This window comes from Prionailurus bengalensis, chromosome D3, assembly GCF_016509475.1.
Source record: "Prionailurus bengalensis isolate Pbe53 chromosome D3, Fcat_Pben_1.1_paternal_pri, whole genome shotgun sequence".
Classification (NCBI taxonomy): Eukaryota; Metazoa; Chordata; class Mammalia; order Carnivora; family Felidae; genus Prionailurus; species Prionailurus bengalensis.
The window spans coordinates 62,437,603-62,461,379 of NC_057356.1; the positions used below are offsets into that span (position 1 = coordinate 62,437,603).

Here is a 23,777-nt window from a genome sequence, read left to right on the forward strand (position 1 = left end):
ATGTGCCTTGTTGCTGCTATTGCTGAAAATGATGCAGATAAAGACAATACAAGATACTACAATAAACACAAGGGTAAGTGATTTGCCCCGGGTCACGGGATCAGGACCATAGCAACCTCAGCCCCAAGAGGTATGTGTGGATTCTCTTGTGACAGAGGCAGGATGAGGGGGGATATTTTAATGTGAAGGTTCTATTTAGTAGCTCTTAGATCTCATGAGGTGGCTGCATTCTCTACTCATTTAGCAGATCATGCTGCCACTTTCTGAGAATTTACTCACCTTTAAAACACCCATAAAACATTCTGGTGCTAGGCACTGGGGAATCCGCAGTGAATAAAACACAGCATTTGCCCTCAAAAAGCTCATGGTCCTGTGGGGGAGAGTGTTAAAGAGATGACTTAAAATGCAACGAAGTAGAAGCAAGTGCTATATGAGCTCAGAAGAAGAAATAACTCATTCAGCTCTGGGACGATTTCAGACACTGATATTTGCCAGTCAGACACAGTAGTGGAAGACACCCAAGCTGAAAGAAGATAAAGGTAATAAGGTAATACATTTGGAAAGGACCTTACATGTCAAGTGACTATAACTAATATGCCTTATGATCTTATACAAGTTATTTATCGTCAGCTTTTTCATCCCTGAATAAATATAATAGTAGTTTAGATGTGTTTAGTGAAGCTGGAACACAGTTTCTTGGCATGGAGACATGGTTGGATGAACTGGGGCCAGGTTGCAAAGCTCTTATGGATCCAAGAACTGTAAAGGGGTGTGGATTTTATCCCTCAGGATGATTTTAAGAAGAGTGGCATGACCACATACGTATATAGAATGTCACTTAAACCCATACCACACAGAAAATTCTATACAGACTTGTGTTTTTTCAGTATCCCCCCGCCCCCGCCCCAGAGTGTTAGTCTTGTTTACCCAAACACATTGTAACCTACATGAGGATAAGACCCTTATCTCACACTAAGGTCATAGAGTACCCTTAATGTGTATTTCTTGATTATCTCTTATACAATTATCTGACTTACTACTAGACATCTTAATAACATTTATAAGGTTTAATACAATCATATGTTACAAAGCAGATGTAAGAAATCTTAGAGCACAGGATTTTGTATTTTACACATTTTATGGAGAGAAGCTTGTCTTCATTTTCCAAAAGCCTTACATTCACCTCATACTTGCAAGTAGCTGGGTGGGTATCTCTCCATATGTATGGAGAAGTCTCTGGATGGTAAACTAGGAGGCTGTTGATTGTAGAGGTCTATGTAGAATTAGGGAATAGAAGCTACCATGTGCAACAAATCCCAGCGGAAAACATTAGAAGGCAGGGAAAAAGAGACATGGTGAGAGACTGAAAGTAGAATAAAGGAAAAGAAATGGAAATGATAGAGGCAACCAGGCTACAGACCTATTCACTGGTGAGTCCAAACTCTTCTTTGGAGACCACTGGATTTAGTGGTTCAGAGGCAAAAAATGAATATAAATAAAGTGAGAAAAATCAATGATGACTTTGTAGACTACTGAAGCCTTGACTTGAGTGAGTTATTTTGTTTTCCTTTGTTAATCTTTGCCCATAAGTAGAAACACACAACACAAACACTTGGACCCAGCGTATCTCAGCCCCTCTTTGGGTTCACAAACCCTGGATACTGCCCTCTAGACCACACACTCCCTCTCCTCCTTCACGAAGATAAATTTCGCATCAGCCCAGCAGTCAGCCATCATCTATTCTCAGGGGAAGAGTATATAGCATGACCTCCCTTGAAATATTAGCTCTATTTACACGGGTTCGCGTGGACCACATTACTTATGAGTCACCAAGGGGAAACCGAGCCTCCAGTAGATAAAGCGATCAGCACAAACCTCTGTAAATAAATCTGAAATTTCAATGAAGGTCATGCCAAGCCTGATTTATTCCTCAGCACCCTATGAAATAATGTTGACCAGGTAAGTGGTTTTCATTTTTTTCCTCCATCCACATAAGGGAGAACATTTTAGCTCTAAGGAGCTTGTCATGCATGTAACAATGAGCATCTGGCTAGAGAGATAATACACCCTGAAGGAAATAACCTTTTATTATTATATTAGATTCTCAGTTCTGAAAGGCCAGGTCATATAGCAACAATTTGGTGTTGTTTTTAAATTTAATCTGGTGGTACAAGTTCTCATAACAAAACTTAATTGAGGAGCTATTGCTCTACAATAGAAACTTTTTTATTCAATAAACAGAAATGGAGCGTCTACCTACAGGAATCACTGAGCAGAGCATGAGGTTAACCCGTATAAGGGAGATGAAGATAAATATGGCATGTCCGCTGAAGGCCTCCCTGTGTCTCCATTGAAAACCCCCAAATGTTCTCAGAAGTCAAGCAATGTCAATGGCATATTGACTAACCCGTCAATTTGATAAGCAAATAATCATTCAATTAATTTATATTTATTGAGCATTTTCTAAGGATAAGACTTTATCCTAAATATTGAGGTGGGGATAAGAAATAAAATGAAAGCATAAAAAAATTTGCCTTAGAAGTTTACAATACAGTTGAATCCTGTTACAAAAATAGTCATTCCAGTGAGCAAAAAAAATAGACAATCAAATTAGGTGGGTTTTGTTTCACTTTTTTGTTTTGAGCTCAAGAACCACTTATCCTTTCTGAGCTGAATTTCCTACTTTTCCGTCTGTCCTATTGTATATAGCCCATATGTGTAGCAAAAGGACTTCAAGATCCCAAAGAATTGTCCTTTAAGCAGGAAAAAAATACATGATGACCCTAGAAGATCTTAAGTGAATTGTTGAAAAAAAAAAAAAAAGAGAAAGTTCAGGAAGTCAAAATTAAGAATCAGACATTAATTAGTTCTTTAAAGAAGAAGATAAGATGCCAATAATGCTAGAAGTATGCATCACAATATGATTCTCCAGGTTTCGTAGGAATGTACAGAATGAATGGTAACAACTTCTGCTTTCACTTCTGTCTCGAATCTGACAAAAGGTAACTTCAGTGTGTATGGGTGCCCTTAGAAACTACAGCCTAGGAGAACAGGCTGTCCCTCTATCCAGTGTTAAAACACCAATCTCACTCATTCTAAGAAAACTTTCTTTGGTTCTCATTACAACTCTCATTTATAGGCAAACAATTGATAAATTACTCATAAGATACTTCTTTCTGTTTATAAAGCATCCTTTTCTTAAGGAGTCCATTGTATACCTAAGATTGAAAAATCTGGATTTCCTTACACTGACTCATTCTTACTTTAACTGATTTCCTCATCTTCACCCTCTCTTAAAATCTTCTCAGTTTTTCCAGTTTCACTTTTTTTCAAACAAATATTTCTTCCCTGGCAGCCTGGACTCACACCCTGTTGGAGAGAATGGCTCAGGTCTTTCTATCTGTGGTAACTCTGATCTCCAGTAAGGCATGAGCAACTGTTTTGGATAAGATACATATATGGTAATTTTGTTGGATTTTCAGTCTCTGCTTACAAAGGTTTCAGAACATTTGAACCGGGTAGGGCATTAGCAAAAACCTGAGGGCCGCTCTTTGTCATGCTGAGGCGCTCGCCTGTATCTTGTGCCTTTTTTTCCATTTGATCAGGCTTTATGTGTGCTTTGATCCCGGCAAAACATAACAAAGATATTTTTCAGTTGCAAAACTCCAACTATATATTCACTGAGGGCAAAGCTAAAACCGTCATTAGGCAACAATGATGCTTTGAAATTCTGGCTGTAGAATTTTGTGGAGCATATTCTCCTTCCCCTTTATGTGAATAAAACTCTTTATAATGCTTCATATTCACGATGCCTCCTGGTTTCCCTGTAATGCAGCCCTGCTTTGTTATTCCCTCCTTGCTGCTAAAGAAAAAGAGGACAAGAGTAACTAAGTAACTTGCCCAAAGTTATTCACATGGATTAAAATGAGAATATTAAAACTATTATAAAGAATGCAATGAATGTCTTTGCAGTCACTGGGTCTTCCTGTGGCATGCTAATATTGCCTGAAATGCACACTCTCCCTCAACTACCACCTGCCAGTTCAAATTGAATCCTTTAGGGGCTAGATCAGGTCCCACCTCCTCAAGGTCCACTTCTTCCAAATCAACCCTCTATGAGCTTCTCTCAGATTCACCAATGAATGCAGGATCAAGTTCTTGAGTCTATACTGTATTTCTGTCTATGCAATCCAAATTGGTAAAAGTCTTAAGGATAGTAACATGTTTCCTACTTCTTTCGTACACAGTGATATTCATCCTACTTCGTGGCAACAATAGTAACAATAATTATTTCATTAGTTGACAGAAAGCACTAAAGTCAAAAAGAAAGCATGAACTTATGTTGCCATTAATAAGCTCTTGAAAAACCTGAACAAGCTAAGATTCAGTTTTTCAATCTATAAAATAAAAATGGTAAATAACATGCTTTCTGACAGTAATTATAAAACTAAAATTCTATGATTCTGTCATTTTACTTGCACACATCCTTTGGGATGCTAGAAGGGGAACACATTTACCAGTCCTTTCCTCCTGCTTCTAACTTTTATCTGTTATGTTCCTTCAACCCTGACCCAATTAGATCAGCATTTTTAGAAGTAGGGTGTAGACAGGTGTTACTGAATGAAGATACTGCTAGTCTATTTAACTGGACTATACTTTAAAACACGTATTTTAAAGTGACTAGAGTTTTTAAAAAGGAAGTTGGAATTGTATGTGAAAATGCTTAATAATTGAAGGAGGAAAAAATTTGTCACTGGTATTATTCATCCTCTGATGGACAACACATTCAATTTGACATTATGATATTTGAGTTTTAGTTCAACCCGTTATCTAATTAGGTATTTGATGAATTAAAATGGTCTCTAATATCCCTTCCGGGACCAACACTCTAGTATTTGAGAGGTCTGATGGGCCTCTCCTACCTCCCTTAAATAGCTCCGTATCTAAGTTTCCAAGACCGTCCTTTCCCCCATGGTAGTGTTCTCTTTCTCCAAGACATGCCCTCCTAAAACAACTTCCAATGAGTGACCTATTCTACTAGCTTCCACCTATGTTAGTCTTACCCACATTTATCCCAGCTCTTTAGAAACCTGCTACTGCTTTAAATACCTGAGGCATGAAGCAAGCTCATGTTGTCCATTCACATGCATGGATGAGAGTACAGGATCTCTTCGGAATCTGTCCAACATGGCAAAAGCAGCTCCTGTCAGATCAGAGGAAAAAGTGACCCATATTCCCTTGTCTGTTGACCAGTCTCCTCAATTTTCAGCAGGCACCTGCTTTTCATTATGATTTGATATTTTACAAATACCAAATGATACACCAGCATTAAGGAAACCAAGCTCACAGGACTTTTTGACAATAATTTTGAATCAGCTAAAACTCTCATCTTCCATATAAAAGTGACAACATGGCATAAAGAAAGTATTGGCAGAGACCCAAAGCAGGAAGTTACCTTAACTGGCCTCAGTTTCTTTATCTATAAAGTGGAGTGGTTGTGCATGCCCCAAATTACAGGAATTATCTAGTATCTTAAGGTAGATCGAGACAACAAGCTATCATGCAGCCATTCAAATCAAAAGTACATAAACTGTAATAAGATGGAAAAAAATCTAATTTAATGCTAAATAGTAGTAGAAAAATATTGTATTTTTACTTCAGTAACTATACAAATACATATGTGTGTAAGTAAAAAACACTACACAATAAGTGAGAATAACCATTTTAGAGTGGTAATGAGTGATTTATATGGATAACAGCTTGAATAATGGTGGACTCTTCAATTGACAGTATGGTGATTAGAATGATTGCTCAAGTCTCATCCAGCAATGGAATTCTGTGATCCTTTTATAAATACATTCATGCCGGGGCACCTGGGTGGCTCAGTTGGTTAAGTGTCTGACTCTTCGTTTCAGCTCAGGTCATGATCTCACAGTTTATGGGTTCAGGCCCCCCAACAGGCTCTGTGCTGACAGTGTAGAGCCTGCTTGGGATTCTCTCTCCCTCTCTCTCTGCCCCTTCCCCTGCTCTCTCTTTCTCTGTCAGAATAAATAAATAAACTTTAAATACATTCATGCCAACATGCTTAGCAAGTATAAATGGGGTAAGGAGCTTCTCATCAAGATAAAAGATATGTAAGTATTTTAAGTATGGAAAAAATGCCTTTATGAAAAAGGATGGCTGAAATAGACTCATTTATTTCTGTAGTTTCAAAAAAAGGGGAGATCTTTTGACTCTCATCTGAAGTTTTCCTTTAGCCGAGGAAGGATTAGGCACCCATGGTTCCTTCTACATACTTTTTTTTTTTTTTTAACAGATAGCAATTACCACATTCCACAAGGACTATCTTTATGTCTAACTTTCCCAGGAAACTGTGACCCCATGAAAATAAGAATGGGGCTTTATTAATTTTTGAGTCCTTCAGAACCCAATACAGTGCTTGGCATATAGACAGGGGCGAAATTAAATGTTGGCTTGAATGAACAAATGAGAGAAAAGGAGTAGTTAGCATTCTTCTCTTAAAAATAGATACTATAGCCACTCAGGAATTAGTGTTCCATCCCAGGGCCAGTGGGCTGGGTTGTTGTTGTTTTTCTTCTTTTTGTTTGTTTTCCCCCCCAAGCCATCTTTACATACACAGCCCACTGGGCTATTTTCTTGTTGCCAAAAAAACTACAATTTACTTCACAGACCCAAGGTTTGCCTGACCAGACTCATTAAATCTGATAGTGCTTATTGTTTTAGTCATAATTGCTAATAAACCACCTTTGCTCATATTGATTTATTTCTTACCTGTGCTCATCTTTGTAGAAGGTTTCTCCCAACCCCCTTCACTCCCACAGTGAAGACCATAAATATATTGGGGAGCATATTGGCTCTCTGATCTTCTTCAGAGAGAGAAACTATGTTTCCTAAGCATACGGATACACCATTCCTACAAGTCCTTCGGGGGTACCCAGGAAAGCAGTTCTAGACAGAAGTCCCTGTTGGTGTCTGGATACAGAGGCATATATAAAAATAACTTGTTTTTTTACTTGTCGATGTTGTTTATTTCACAACTGTTTTCTCATTATTCAGAATACTCCCCCTGTGTTCTCTGTCTCTAAAAGTTCCCTTGCTACCGGCTCCTTCTAGTCAACATTAAATATGCCTAAAGTCTGTTCCATCCAGACATCTCCCTCTCTCTTACTTCGCCAGTCAGTACTTTAAAGTGTTGCCCACAACCATTGTCTTCACTTCCTCTCCCCTTCCAGCCCCTCCTTACCCCACTGCTCCAGTAAATCTATTCTTCCAAAGGTCAGTAGATGCAGTACCTGGCCTCTCTGCAGTGGCGAACGTGGTTTCCATTCTACTGAAACCCTTGTGCCCACTCTCCTTGGCTTCTTTGAAAACCCCATTCTTTGTTTTTTTGTTTTACCTCTCTAGCCATTTCTTCAAAGACTTACATTCTTTTACTGCACTTTAAATATTTGGGTTGTGTTTTCATTTCCCTTCTCATTTTACTTTGTCTTCCTGGGAGAATTCATCTATTCCTATGACTCCAGAAGTTCCTGTGTGCTGATGATTTTCACAGTCCAGCCATATCCTTCTCCTGAGCTCCAGAATCATATAGTGAACACTTCCATTTGAACATCCTAGAGGCATTTCAAATTCAACATGTCAAAAAAATAAACTCATTATTCCACTTCCCCAAATATGCGCCTCTTCCATATTCATAATTTATCTCCGTAAAAGATAAGACCATCTATCCACTTACCTGAGGCAGAAACCTGGTAGTCATCCCCACTTTTCTCCTTTTTTTCCTTTTACCCTCCTCCCACTTCAATCACCAAATCCTGTGCTTTTCCTTCCTCTGTAACCCAAACCCATTCACTTCTCTCTATCTCCACTGCAAATTCATTAATTCAGTTTACCATCTTTCTTCACCTAGACTATTTCCTTCATTCCACCCCTACCCTTCGAAGGTATAGTAGAATGAAATCTGAAATGATTCATTACTTTATTCTCATAGTCAAATTATTTTCATTAGCCTAAACATGTTTCAGTTCTATGTAGTTACTTTACCTTGATCTTCAGATTGCTTAGAGATTACAAATGAGGCTAGATGCTCAAGAACATCACAACAGTGTCTTTTTCCCTCTGCCATCCTTAATTTTGCAATTGGAATTTATCTTTTGTTTCATTCACAGTCTCATTTCCTTCATGGTATAAATCAACCAGAGCTCATAATGCAGAAAAGTGTTACAAGCACTTAGGTTACAATGCAGCCCATTTGCTTAGGTTATAATAATTAATGTGTGACTTGGGGTAAGATATTTAATATCCCTGGGTCTCATTCATATGAGGATATGAACAGTGTATCATAAAAGATTATTGTGAAGACAAAATTTGTTAATAGAAGTAAAGAGTTGAGGCCTGGCACATGGCAAACTCTGTTGGCCTTTCTCATTATTGTTTTAGTTGGCTTATTTCTTCTCCTTGCAATTTTCCTGAGCCTACTGCTCATACTCCACACCCAGTTGCCCTCTTTCTGTCACTAGGAACACCCTTTTAGTCATCCCTCCTTTTCTTCAGGCTAGCCTCACACCTGTACCCAAATGATGGCTTAATGACCTTCCCTTTAGAAGGGAGGGAAGAAGAGCTCAAGAACAGGAGTGACTACCACGGTTACAGAGTAAGTGAATGGCAGAGATGGGACCAGATCCTTGTAGCTCATAGCTCATAATTTCTCTGGTCTCAGAGAAAAGGATGGCCGTCAAATGATGGCTCCATCCTGCCATGGTGTCTACAACTCCCATCATTAAAAAGACGTCCTAAAATATCCTGGAGAAACTTTCTCTTAGGAAGTCCTTCCCATTCCACTTCTCTCTCTTTCATTCCACAAAGCACCTTATAATTATATCAGAACTTAGGGCAATTCATTAAAATTAGTTGTTTCTGTGTCTCTTCTCACCACCCCCCTCACCTCTCCACCCAGCCACCCAGTAGCTTGTGAGCTCTGTAAATGGAAGGACATCTCATTAATCTTTAAATTTCTAGTGCCCAGCATGGGGCCTATCTCATGGAAGATAATTCAATAAAAGTGTATTTTATGAATTAGTAAATATATGCTCTAACTGGGTCAAAGAACAAAGTATTTGAAAAATGGCAACATCCCAAGGGAATGTTTTAGATGATTTTACACAAGCCAGAATACATCAGAACTTTCATGAGTTTAAATCCAGAATAGCTGGTTTTCATGGCAGGACACTTTCATCTGCAAATAACAGAATACCCAACTAAAAGTGACTCAGATTTTAAGGGTACTATTTATTGCTTATTTCACAAGAAGTTCAGAGGTAAATAGTCACTCACCACCGGTGAACCAAAGGAGAGAGGGCAAGGGTGTGAAAAATCCACTTTCTCTTCTGTGAGGCATAAATTTGCCTTATCAGGTTTTTCCTCTCCTGTTTTTAAACTTCTCTGAAACTTCCTCCCCAAACCATTTTAATTTGCTTCTATTTTATGCCCATAGACCATCTTCCCAAGTAGATGTTAAGCTCGTCAAAGGGAAGAATAGTGTCTTCTGCATATTTGCATCTGTCACTGAGATAATTATTATGCACTGATAGGCACTTACAGCTTAGTCATTGTTTGAGTAATTAATTGATTCAAAGTTCTACTCATGTCCTGCACACAAAGGATTGCCACAAAGAACAATACATGTTCCCTATTATGGAACACAGGTTTGAAGTGGGGAGGGAGTGTCTTCACTTGCTTATCCAGAAAACGAACCCAAACTCACTTGCACTTTCTTGGTTCTCTGAAATGTTACTGCATGAGTCTCTGATAGGATTCATTTCAGATGAGTTCCTCAGAGTCATGCCCTTATACTGTCAACATTGCCACAATTTTGTCCGGATTGAGTTGAAGCTCTGTTGATTTAATCCAGAAATTTATTTCTGACAGACAGCTGGGTAGCATTTGTCACTGTGTTCTGAATCCAAAGTCAAAGAGATTGAGAGTCAGTGTCATCACAGTTTGGGTGGTAGTGAACCACAAACGTGGTTTATTTCCATCATAAATTGTTATTTGTTGCTTTTACAATGTGCATAAAACCATAGGCTAAACAACGGGAATACTTTATACATTTTACAAATAAAGACGTGAACACTCTGGAAAGAGTACTATGTTTTGGTATCCAAGTTTCAGTGTTTTATTAAGAGGGCCTATTCTCTTTAATCTAGACTTTTTCCTCATTTATATCAGCCAATGGAGCAAAAAATAAATATATGTGCCATCAAAACTCACCCCCTTCCCTTTGCACATATTTAGCCGAGGACACCGTTCTTGGCCTCACATCTCACAGATTTCTCTGACAGCCTCAACAGGAGAGATATGTGAGACAATCCATAAAAAATGTAGGGCTGGTGTAGACATTCTGTCAATGAACAGAAAAGTAATTCAGAGCCCCTGTTATAATTAAGCTTTCTATAATATTTGCCAACTAAAGTCAATTTGGAAGTAAAGTCCCCATGTGGAGAAGCCAGAAACTCTAAGTACATCCCCAAACAATTTTTTAAACTATTGGCTGTTTCCTAAACCATCACCATCACCACACATTATTTAGGGTGAAGTCTAGCCAAACATTTCTATTTTACTTCACTTGAAAGATGAATTAACTTGCATGAATCAAAGAAGGGGATTGCAACTTCTTAATTTTCCAGAACTCTGTGAGGTTGATGTCCATATGTAGGGTTAATCAACTGTTACAGCAAATGAATCCTGGATCAATCAACTTGAGATAAATTCACTATGTGATTGATTATTTGTTTTGTACCTGGTTGTCCCTAAAGGATTTAAAGTAGAATTCAAAAGTGTACATAGTATAATACAGAGCACATACTGGAAATGGAACACAAATTTGTCTCCAAGCTTCCAAGAGAACTACAATAAAAAAAAAAGGTGGGGAAGCTAGCAGTTACATCACTTAATGTTTGGAAGATAAAACCCAAGCCAGGTTCACAGAAGAAATTGATTCTTCTGGTACTAAGAACAGAGTCCTTACAGAAAAACCCTGTCATGCAGCGAACATCTTTTTTAAAAAACACATTCACATTATGAAAGCATTAATGGTTTTCATAAGACTATTTCCTAGAAAGCCTCTCAGTGTGCTCATTGACATGACACTAAAGTTCAACACAGTGATAGCATTTTCTGTGGTACTGCCATTACTTGTGTAGATAAGTTAGGCAATAGAACAGGAAATTAGCAAGTAACATTTGTTTATCATCTACCAGGGTAGCCTGCTGAGTCATTTGCATTATATTTTAGAGGTGGGCAATAAAAATTAAAGAGATCTTTCTTTTTAAAAAAATACTCTAAAATTAGGGGACAGATGGGCTGTTACTTAGAGTGCTCTGGCTTTTTGAAAATCTTCCTAAGATTTCTTGGACCCAGAAGCTGTACCTATCTAAGCACCCTGAAGTAGAGATATAATTATTTAGAAGCTTTGGCGGGGGAGGGGGGGGGAGAAAAAACCCAAAAACCTATTTTCACTAAAATGGCAGTTGTGTCTAAATTTATATAGTCTGGCTATGTCATCGACCAAATCACTACATAGTTTTCTTAAATTTCTATTCCCTCTGCCAATACATTAGCTTCTCCCAGGGCATCAATTACTGCAAGCGATTTTTTGGAAAGTATTCAAAGGCAGCTACCCTAGCAGTTCAGTGAACTGTAGCCATCCCCCAATGCAATCTGTTATTTCTACAACCCCTACATGTGTACTAAATTTCACCAAAATCTATCAAACATACAGAAGATATTCCTCTTTGATAAGTTTGCTCAGCTTCCATTTTGTCTCAAGATGAATGACTGTGTTAAAAATAAGAAATAAAGAGACATCTTGATATCCTATCATAAGGTATACAATTTCAGCAAAATAGGTCAATGTAGAACAAAGCCATATTAAAACAAAAAGTTTCCGGAGGGTTGAAAGAGAGCAACTACTCCAGAAGAATGAAAAACCCCATGAACTACCTACTGATAGAACGGCACACCTTTTATTAAAACTTTAATGAGATTGTGCACTCAAAGCTCTCTGGACTCAAGCTAACTTTCCTTACTGTGTAAGAGCCCATATTCCCCTCTCTGCAGCCTACACACACCCCTTACTATTCTCAGGGGAAAAAAGCCTGTGGTAGAGTATATTTTCCAAGAGGGCTGCAGCAATGTCTCCTATCTCATGTGTTTTTCTGCAGAATGTATTCTTCTTGCCCCTGAAAGGTGGAGTCTATTCTCCACCCCCCTTGAATCTGGATGAACCCTTTGAAAGTTTTGATTGATAGAATAGGTCAAAGTGATGTCGTGATTCTTCTTGTCATAATCCTTAACTGAGCCATCAAGTTCCAACTCCTGCCTCTTGCAGCTTCTGTAAAAAGTCTATGCTACTCTGATAGATAGGCTCTTGGAGGGTACTGAGACACAAATGCCAGCCATTTGGACTTCCAGTTCAGTTGAGCCTTCAGATGATCTGGTCCCAGCTATTCTCTGAAGACAACTGCTTTAGATACCCTAACAAAAACTCCTTAGGAGAGCCTGGTTACCCCACAGAACCACGACAGAAAACAAGAAGTTGTTTTTTAAACCACTAAGTTTGGGAATGCTTCAGAATAAGTCAAACTCCCTAAACATCCTTTCTCTCATATCTGTTCCAAATGCTTGAAATTCTTTTTTAAGAATTTTTTAATTTTTTTTAAGAGAGAGAGAGCAAGAGCAGGGAAGAAGGAGAGGCAGAGACAGGGAGAGAGAGAGAGAGAGAGAGAGAGAGAGAGAGAGAGAGACCCAAGAAAGCTCCACGCTGAGCATGGGACCGATGTGAGGCTCAATACAACGCCCCTGGGATGATGACCTGAGCCAAAATCAAGAGTTGGATGCTCAACCAACTGAGCCACCCAAGCACACCACCAACTGCACCAACTGCTTGGAATTTTATTCCTCCTTATTTTTGCCTTTTAAAAATTTCACTCATGGGGTGCCTGGGTGACTCAGTCGGTTCAGCGTCTAACTTCGGCTCAAGTCATGATCTCACAGTTCCTGGTTCAAGTGCTATGTCAGGCTCTGTGCTGACAGCTCAGAGCCTGGAGCCTGCTTCAGATTATGTGTCTCCCTTGCTTCCTGACTCTTCCCCCACTCATACTCTGTCTCTCAAAAATGAATAAATGTTAAAAAAAATGTTTTTAATAAAAATAAAATAAAATAATAAAAAATAAATAAAAATCCCACTCATCAAAAGTTGGCTAATTCACTCCCTCTACCCTAACACTAACTTCTCTTTCCATTCTAGGCTCATAATAATTTTTCCATATCTGTATTCTATGAGTTTCCACTATCATAGGATATAGAATACACACTCTTCATTCATTCCAGAGTATTTATTGAGTGCCTCCTATGTTCCAAGAAAAAGTGAATGCAGTGCCCAACTTAAAAGAAATTAATGACTGAAGGGGTGACAGATATAGACAAAATGGAGGCTCGGTGATTGTGGAGCTTCATAGAAACACTGAGAACGGATGGCAGGAAGGCAAGGAGTTAGAAAATACATGAGCTCAGCTTGAAGAAAAAAGGAAGGATGTTCCCTATAAAAAGGACCACACACACAAACAAACTTCCCAGTCGTGAGAGGCAATATGGTACTTCTGGGAAGCTACCAGTACTTCGGTATTACCTAGATGCAAACCAGAAATTTTAGAGTGGCTAGAAGACTGAAGAAAAAGGGCATATATTAGAGACAGATTACAGACAGCCTCCTGTACCATGGTAAAGAACTGGGATTTTGCCCCTACAAAGACCCTAAAGAGAGACTTAAGAGTGGCAAGGTGAATGCCAGGGTCAGATCAGAGCTATAATTTATTTTCTTGGCATATATATGGAGGGTAAGACAAGAGGAGAGCAAGTCTGGAAACAGAGTTCAATTAAGAATCTGTGGTAATAGTACATCCTAGAGATGGCAAGAAATTGCCCAAGGGCAGTGGCCATGATCATGGGAAAGAGAATTAGTCTAATCCAACTCCTGCACTTGTAAGAAGGAAAACTAAAACCTCGGAAGGGTAAGAGGTTTCCCCTATGTTCTAACAACAAATCGGGAAATGTTGACATTAAATTCAAGTTAACTGATTCCTCACTTTCTCCATTATATTAAAATGATATTTCCAACCTCCTAGATTATTTTCTCTTTAATAAAGTGATCAAGTACTCCATTTTTATATTATATCTTTATATTTTTCATAACATGTAGTGCTGACACTTATATATAGTGAGTGCTTGAAAGTATTTGCTGACTTTAACTGATGCTTCATTCACATTCTGGTGGCATAGTATATTCATGTATACCATACTACTGTTATTAATATTCTTTTCAAAAAAAGTTATGAATGTGTAGCAATTTGTAAAGACATTGTTCTGATATAAAGAGTGGAAATTTGGGTAGCAACAATGTGTCATGGTATTTTTTTTTTTTTATTTGAGAGAGAGAGCATTAGCAGGGGAGAGGGGCAGAGGTAGAGGGTCTGGGGAGAAAATCTTAAGCAGGCTCCCTGCTCAGCACGGAGTATGACTCCACACTTGATCCCATGACCCTGGGATCATGACCTGAGCCAAAATCAAGAGTCGGGTACTCCACTGACTGAGCCACCCAGGCATCCCATGTAATGGTATTTTTAAGAAAAGTATTTACTCATGCACGCTTTCCCCTTCTGTAAATATGAATCCTATTCCTCTGCTAAAGACCAGCTTAGCACCAACTTCAGAGAGGTCTCCCCTGATCCCCCAAACTCACAGCTATCTGCAAGTAATCATGTCTTCTCAAGCTTCCATGATACCAAACGTTTAGGGTACTTTAGAACTTTATCAATTATTTCTCATATTTTTCTAAGATTGTTTTATAAATGTTGACCTTGTTTTCTCAAATGTACCATTGTGGGTTAGATGGGCAGTGAACACACTTGCTTCTCCTTTTCATTGCATATGGTAAGGAAACAGAACATAGTTATAAATACTTGACCAGGCAGTTTGTAGGAGTCTTGAGCTTGCCCTTGCCCTTACTATATTTATAAACAAAGACACATTAAATAATTATAAAATAGCATTTAAAGGAAATAGGCATGATGGCAAAATGAGGAAAAAATATTGAATAAGTTAATATAGTATTTTCTTGTACTTATAGTCTAGTTAACTAAATGATAATAAAGTCTTTTGTCTAAGCTGTTTCATAAGCATTATGTCCTTTACCTTAGAAAAAGATATATTAAGGAACACAGAGTAATTAAAACATATTGGAGCTATATATAAAGGATTGAATTACCAACTTTATTCTAATCAGTCAAGGCAGACTTCAGAAGTAATTGTGTGCTAACATGAAGTTTTGTAGAGTGAAATGATGTTATTTTACTTGGTCTTTGTCTATGAGATCTATAAAGAACGATGTCTCTCTAAGGGAATACACAGGATCTTGAAGATGTCAGAAGATGATTGCAAACCTCATGTAGAATTCTGAAATGTAACTAAAAGTAAAATGAAGACAAAGATGATTTTCTCCAGTACCCTGAATCTAGAAGAAAATCATTGCATCATTTTCAGCAAATAATTAATTTTGATTTCTTATAAAGGGACTGCTATAGAACATGTAGGAGTCAGCCAGTTCCATTGTCTTCCTCCTTTTCCTCACATACTCACTCATGGTGACTAACGAAATGAGCCAATAATTATTTTTCCCCTTGCAAGTTCTTCTCTGCATAGAGTGGGAGCTCATCTAGCTAACCACTGGGGATGGCCAAAACCAACAAATAAGATAGAAGAGGCAGAAGACTGGATAGATCACAGAGGTATGTCATAGGTCTTTTAATATAACAATATTTTTAAATAATAGATCATGTTATAGTTCCATGGGCTCCTTTGCTACCCCGAAAACAAGGATTGCCTCTTGTGCACAGAGTCCAATAAAAATCAGGTAGTAGATTTCCAGTACATGAAATATACTCTACTACATTTTTCCATGTTTTTTAATTCAATTTTTATGGGCCTCTGTGGCTGAAGGAACTATGGCTAAAGGAACAGGGTGTGCTGGGTATTTTAACACAGGCTGATATATGCTCACAGAATTACAGCGATGGAATGGACCATGAGAATCAATTTGTCCAATCTCCCTCATTTCATAGGAAATTGAGGTCTGGAGCAGTTCTTCGCAACTATGTACATATGATGACAACAGAGAAAGTGGACACATTTTTATGCAACAATAGGATTATCTGTAAAGGCCAATCATAGCTAAAGGCAACCATCTGGGGGCACCTCAGGCCTGCTTGGCCACCAAGAAGGCTACGGGATCATTATCTCAGCACATCTATAACCCATTCACAGTACTTCAGGTTGCAAAGGTACACATCAAGGGGGAGCTCTGGTCTAGAGTACATTTATAAGAGTAACATCTGAATTTCTAACTCTTCATAAGGTACTTGTATTGTCTTGGCCAATTGGCTAGGGGCAATGGTTAGAGGTAGGATGGTCCACACTAGAGTTGACGTGATACAAATCATCGTTGTAAGAAATTTCTAGCTATCTTACATATACTTAATGTCTCTGATCCTTCCAAAATCTCTGGTCTCAGAAAATGGAAATGTAAATCATTGCTCTATCCCACTCTTCCCTCCCCACTCAATAAGGTTTATAGTAACTAAACAGAGTTGTGATTTTTAGAATAGAAGAAATATTAATGTGAATAACTGCTACAAGTTCCATACATGCATGGGCACACACACACGCACGCACGCAAGCACTGATGGAAGTCTATTCTGAAACAATTAAAATCCTATGATGTTGCATGGCTCTCACTTTAATTTTTAAAAATTCATTTCAACGTACCATTTTCTTTAGCACTCAGGCAGAGGCAGGTTGCTTCCTGGGTCTGTGGGTTGTCGAATCTCCACCTCAGTAGCCTTCCCTAGCTAGTCTCAGAAACCTTAAAGGGCATCTAAACTATTTATAAACTTTCTGCTTCATCTGATTAAAACCTATATGAACCATTCTTTATTTTATATGGCGCTTGCGGCAGTGCCAAAATCAAAAACACCAAGGTAACTGGGCAGTGGTGTTACTAGCATTCTGTTCATTAGCCCTTCTTCTCCATCATAACTGTTTCCACAGTGAGTTCTTAGCTCTGAAAGAGACAGGGAGAAAATACACCTGCTTATGAAATGTTTTCTTGTATACTGCACACTTGAGAATGTAACAAGATCCTTGTCATTCCATTAAAAATTACTACTTTAGTACATTCCAGGTTGAAAACAAATGACTACAGAATGATTTTTCTAAACATTTGGAAATCTTGCTTTTTAAACAACTCCACTTCTGTTTCACAGAAAAAGCCTCAACTATTTATTCATTTCATTTGACTACTTTTTAATCTCAGTTTTTATGAGGACACTAATGACCCTCACAGATTGTTACCCTCCAGTGAAATAACAGAGCTTTGGCAGTGGCTGGATTCCAGTTGAAGAGTTCTGAAACTCACTGTAAATCTTCCTGTTTTGTTGTTCTTCAAACTAGGCTTTGCCATCTGCCTTATGAATTGAATTTTTGTTGCAGTATTTCACATGGTCTAAAATATGGTTATTGCCATCCATAAACTGAGGTTCCTGGAGAGTATTAATTAAGTCCAAAATATTGCACCAATGTGCACAGTGAAATACAACACAAATGTCATGGCGTGACCATCATTATAACCCTCTTTGCATTCCATGATGGCTCCTCTCTCAAAAACCCGGAGACAATTTGGTTGTAGCAGCCAATGAAGTTAAATCTGAAGACTTAAATTCAGGTGTATGAGATAAATTGAAACAGATCTTATTGCTCCCAAACACTCTCTTGGAAATAATGGCATCTTGACATTTTATCAGTCACTCAAGCGGTCATTCTCAGCAGTATCAGCCGGAGCTTGAAGGATAGAGCTGTAAAGAAAGGACTGTCAGCCATAAACATTCCTCAAAACCATGAAAACCACAAATGAGAGCTTAAGTAATGGAGGACGCAATACCCTTGATATTTCAACAATTGCCTGCAACAACAGGCTTTGTTCAGAACCGTGGTCATTTTTTCAAAAGCTTTACTTGTCAGGCCCAGACTGGGGTAACTAGAAACAGAAAAGAGAAGAGGGAAGAGAGAAAAGGTGGATCTGACATCCTTAGGTTAAAAAGTGAACTTAAGTTCACTGCATATTTAAACTTATGAGAATTTTTCAGCAGCAACAAACTACAAAAAAAAAAAAGAATAAAAATAAAACCACTGAAGATTGAACCAAGGACATTAATATTATTAAGCTTGTGGTGAAGCTTTGAGATCATTAGAAAGGCATTTACACTGCTCAGCTGTTTCCTGTGTGGCCATTCCTGATGTCAAATTATAGAAGAGAAAAATAGCAGGGAATGCATTGCAGGGAAGAGAAGGTAGTAATGGATAAGAATGTAAGTATGGGAAGGCAAAATGAATTTAACTTCATTATACCTCGGGAACATATCACTGTGTTGTGGAAGAAGAAAGACTAATTTTAAATGGAGTTGGTGCTATTATCTTGGCAATTGGGACCCAAGAAAACTAAATGAAATTGAGTATACACCACAACCGAGTCACCCAAACTCAAGAGACAGCAAACGTGGAAAGGTTAAATGTCCTAGAAATTGCATTTGTGGAGTTTCTCAACACAAGAGATTAATGGTTACTCAAAGCAATGGATAAATATTAGCTGAAGACCATTAGCGGAGGAAAACACATCAGTGCATCACAGTTCTCAGGGCTTATCAGATCAATTTTAAATAGGTTTATCTTGGACTTTTCTAACATTTAATGAGGAACAAATTGTTTTGTTTTGTTTTGTTTTTCTGTTTCCTCTACCCATGTTGACTTTTTGATATTACCTAGGAGAGAACAATTAAAATAAATGGGTCTGTGACAAAGTGTTAATTTGCTTGTCTCTGAAGCAATTGGAAAAGGGTCATTTTATGATTGTTTCCTCCTATTACACAGTTTATCATAAGTATTTAGATTGACTAGCGGATTCTTTAGATGCGAAAAGAGTTTGAATGGTCATTTGGCTGTTTCCACAGACTTCATATAGCACCTACCTAAACAATCTCAGACTAATGAGAATCTGCCTACTTTTCGGTAGCTCTCCGTTCATGTTAATCAAACTGTCAGTCAGTTCTCTTTATGTTTAACAACAACAAATGAAAACAAACACAAAATATATATTATTATCTATCTGGTGCCCATCACTGGGCTAAGTGTGAGGGGAATTTTAAAAAATAAATAAAGCCCAAATCCTTATCTTAAGAAGTTTAGCATCTAGTAAACCTAATTCACTCATATGAATATAAGTCCATTTCTTTTGTTTCTAGGAAAAATAGGGGGGAAAGTGCAATTATTTTACCAATAGCCTCTTGAATGCATACAAGAAATACTTAAGTCCAAAGCTTCCTGATTAGGCATTAACAAACCACCTGGAGGAAACCAGAGAATAGTACCTAAAGATTGTAAAGTTTGAATATCAGCTTTACAACTTGGGGTTCTGTGCAATCAGCTCTTCTTTATCTCTTAGTCCAGGTTTACTTGGTTCCCCCACCAACTACGTGGCCTGCTTGATCATTCCTTGTGAAATCACAAAGACTTCTGTATATGAATTTGCCTCTTAAATTTTACTGTACTCTTGTTTGTTTTTACTTTATTTTTCTATGGTTACACTCCCAAATTCAATAAGGACTTTGCAAGACCTATCTAAATCTTTTGATAAGCAGCAAATAAAGCAACACAAATGTTCAAACAAATGGTTCGATTTTGAAGTAGCAGGTGACATTTCTGCTTCCTTCAATGAACCATGCATTTCATCTTTATTAAAAGAATCTCTCCTTTTATTCTATGTCAGTAGCTCATAATAAGGCATCAGTAGAGTAGTTCATAAGCACTACTATGCTATGGCTTGGCTGACCTGTGAAACAACTTCCCATGATCCCAATATTTCTCTTTGTGAACAGTACACCCACATAGGACCTGCAATGTCACAATAAACGAAATAGCACAGAAGACCATGTACACTTTTCATATACTGAGGACTATCCAAAGTTGCAAATCTGAATACATTTGTTGTCTGAAAGCAAAGTTCATGAGTAAAGGAAGCTTTGAGAAGATTATTTCATGAGAGAACAAAAGACAAGTCTCCTCTAGTGATCAGAAAAGAGAAAAAGTGTGCATAATTTTGCGTGTTAAAAAGTTAAAAAGAGATCAAAAATCTCACATAACTTCTAGGTCATATTTTGCTTTTAATAAACATTTTTCTGTCTAGAGTCTTCAAAAGAGTGACCAATATCTATCCTACCCTTTCAGCTAGAACATAAATGCCCTTTGCCCTGCTCATAACCAAACCAAAACAAAACAAACCTATGAAAAGCAACAGTTCTAAAAATTGCTTGGAGCCCAATTATAATAATTGTTATTATTTTTTATTATTTTATTTTATTATTTTTTTTCAACGTTTTTTATTTATTTTTGGGACAGAGAGAGACAGAGCATGAACAGGGGAGGGGCAGAGAGAGAGGGAGACACAGAATCGGAAACAGGCTCCAGGCTCCGAGCCAGCAGCCCAGAGCCCGACGCGGGGCTCAAACTCACGGACCGCGAGATCGTGACCTGGCTGAAGTCGGACGCTTAACCGACTGTGCCACCCAGGCGCCCCTTTTATTATTTTAAAAAAGAAGAGAAATGCATATCTAAAGGGCAATGCAGTTAGCAGGAAAGATGACAGAAACTAACCTGGAAAGGTAGGAATCCAATAAGAAAGGTAGACAGCAAGAAGTATTTTGAGACAGAAAAGGAATTTAGCTACTGTCTATCAACCCTCACCCAAACACAAAGGACCAATGGATAGGGCCTCCAACTGTACGGTATTTCTGGGCTCACCCAAGCAACAGGTTAAGTGAAGAGACCATCTTGTTTCTCTGTTTCCTTCCCCACTTCATGTCTATACCTATTTTTCTTTCTTATTTATCTATTCAGCCAGACAAGTATGAATGAACCAACTTTTAAATTTCCTATAGGAGTAGCAAAGATGCAGGATTCTGTCTTTATGCTTAAGGAAATTTGCCTGTAGATGGGGAGTGAAAATTTATATTTGTATTAATAAGTAACTAAAAAATAAGTAACTGAAAAAATAAGTCCTTGATTCTTCCAAAAGAATTTGATAATTAAGAAGTTCTACAGAGAGTGTCTAGCTTTGCAAAGAAGGGCCAAGACCTGAATTTAGAAACAGGAACAGACAAGAGCTGAATTTTTTTGCATAAGAAAATGAGGGAAGATACTGGATTTTGTTGGGATGGGGGTAGAGAATGAAGGAGAAGGAAAAAAAGAATCGTCCAGCAATTTACAGAAGTGGGAGAAGGACTTTTAATGAGAGACACTGTAATATTTGATTATAAGATTTTGCTTTGCCAGGATATAGACTCCATTTCTCTCCTGAAACTCTCAGTAAAGTCTGCAAAATGCAAAAAACAAAAGCAAACAAAAAACTGGTATTTTTGTGTAAATGAGAAAAATGGAATAAGACCCATGCTTAGAGGGAGGCCACAGTGGAAACAAACAAAGAGAAAACACAAAAGATAGTAAATCTGGAATTCAGAGAAGGCAAGAAGCTGGAGCCAGATACTGACCTTGATGATAGAACCTGCCTTCAAAAGGCTGAAAATCTTGAGAAAGGCAGGAAACAGGAATACAGGCCAACCTAGATTTTAAGAAAGGAGACCAAAGCTGACATCTGGGTTCTCCATGTAACTAGTCACATGAGGCTACCATATGTCTGTGTCAAATATGTAATAAATACCAGAACGTGCTAGAGAGAAAGTAGAAATAAAAGCAGGCAGAGAGTCAGGAAAGGATTTTAGAAAAAGTAGAGTTCAAAGCCTAAGCTTTGACCTGATCTCCCTTGCTAATGTAAAATATGACCACTTCGTTATAATGTTAACGCAATGTCATTTGGTAAGCTGTGTGTTGGCTTCAAAGGTTTTGTAAAGATACCCAAAGCCCATAGGGACTGGTCATATGTAACCCAAATTTTAAAAAAAACTGAAGAAAATAAAATTTCTTCAAAGGATCTCCCAGGAGAGTTCTAGTTTTCTTTGATCTTTTCAGCTAGGGTCTAATGCTAGTAGTGTCTTTCCTATGAATTCTCAACATAGGAAATACAAAGAATGCAAACTTAGAATCCCACTTGCTTCTTATGTGACAAGAGGAATAGCATAGTTGTCAGATGTCTTTGAACTCACTTCTGACATGTCTAATGGTGTGACCCTGAGAAAGTCATCTGACTTGTCTGAGCTCCAGTATTACCATCTGTAAAGTAAGAATGAAGGCAGCTATTTCATAATGTCATTAAGAGAATTACGAGACCTCATAGGTAATACACTTAGCACAGTACCTAACACATAGTAAATATTCAATAAACTGAAATCTTTATTTCTATAAATAGGAGTTCCTATCATAAGCCACTCCAATGTAAAATTATTTTCTTTTAGATGTATATTCATTCATTTTTACAAATATTTGAACTCAATTGTATTATGTAGATGTTAAAGGAACTACCAAAAACGTAATTTTTCCACCTTCTAAGAATTTGCCATACACACCACATAATATTCTTTAATACAAACAAATGTCATTAAATGCCAAAGGGAGTAAATAGCATATACCACAGTATAGAGATTTCACTGTGTCTCTGGAAAAAAAAGGAAAGATTATCAGAAAAAAAATATTTTCAGATCAGCAGAAAAAAATGTATTGCTCATGCCAACTTAGTAGCTATTTAATTCAATATTTTGACACTGTTACTGGGTCAGGCAAAGGTCCATCAATAAATCAATAAATATTTAATGAGCATCTACTATAATCAAAGATTATTGATGCTCTAGGGTTAATGGTGGTGGCACTGCTGAGCAGAATGCAGAATACCACTGCCAGCACGGGGAAAGTTTCTGGGCCTCTCCCTTTCAGCTCACCACCAGCTTGAGATTACCAGCATGTTCATGGTGATACCTAACTGCAGACTGCTGGCTACAAAAGGAGAGGAGTGGGCAAAAAGGGGTGGGGTGTCAACCAGTTTGGCAACAAGTACATCTAGCCAACCAAGCCCCTCCCCCTGGGGTGCCCCATCCACCTGGACCCTCTTACTAATTATACTTTTGGTATAAAAGAGTACCTCTATGAGAACGATAGCTTTGTTGTAGCTAGGTTTCATTGCATGGGCAAGGAATTTGATAAACTTAGAAAGAGGAGGGTCGTAGAAGGGGTTCTGATTATGCATGAGTATTGGCTGGCCCATGCATTACTGCTACAGCTAGGAACAACTTTCTTCAAATTACCAAATGAAGTGTTAAACTTAACCCAGGAGAAGAGGTTGAAAGACTAAAATGCTTAATGGCCGAGATACCAAGCCCTGTAGGTCATTGATGACTGCATTGGTAAATGGCAGAAACCAAATTTTGAATCTCATCAATATCCAGACCTTTCTGCACATATTACACAACCTAAGGAGCATAAGAATTTGTTTGTGGTTCAGCTTCAAGAAGAAACCTTATATGCGGTCCCTAAAACTGCAGTTGATAGCTGCACCATTGTTTGAACTGTATGATGATGCCCTGGGATAAAGACCCATCATTTCTAGTCTCCCTTGGCTTTGGGGCAGGTTCAATTTTATATACAACTGA

The 23,777-nt window shown here is 38.0% G+C and overlaps 1 pseudogene; it reads left to right on the forward strand.

Moving 5' to 3' along the window:
* LOC122470005 lies at nucleotides 1-23,777 on the forward strand (annotated as a pseudogene).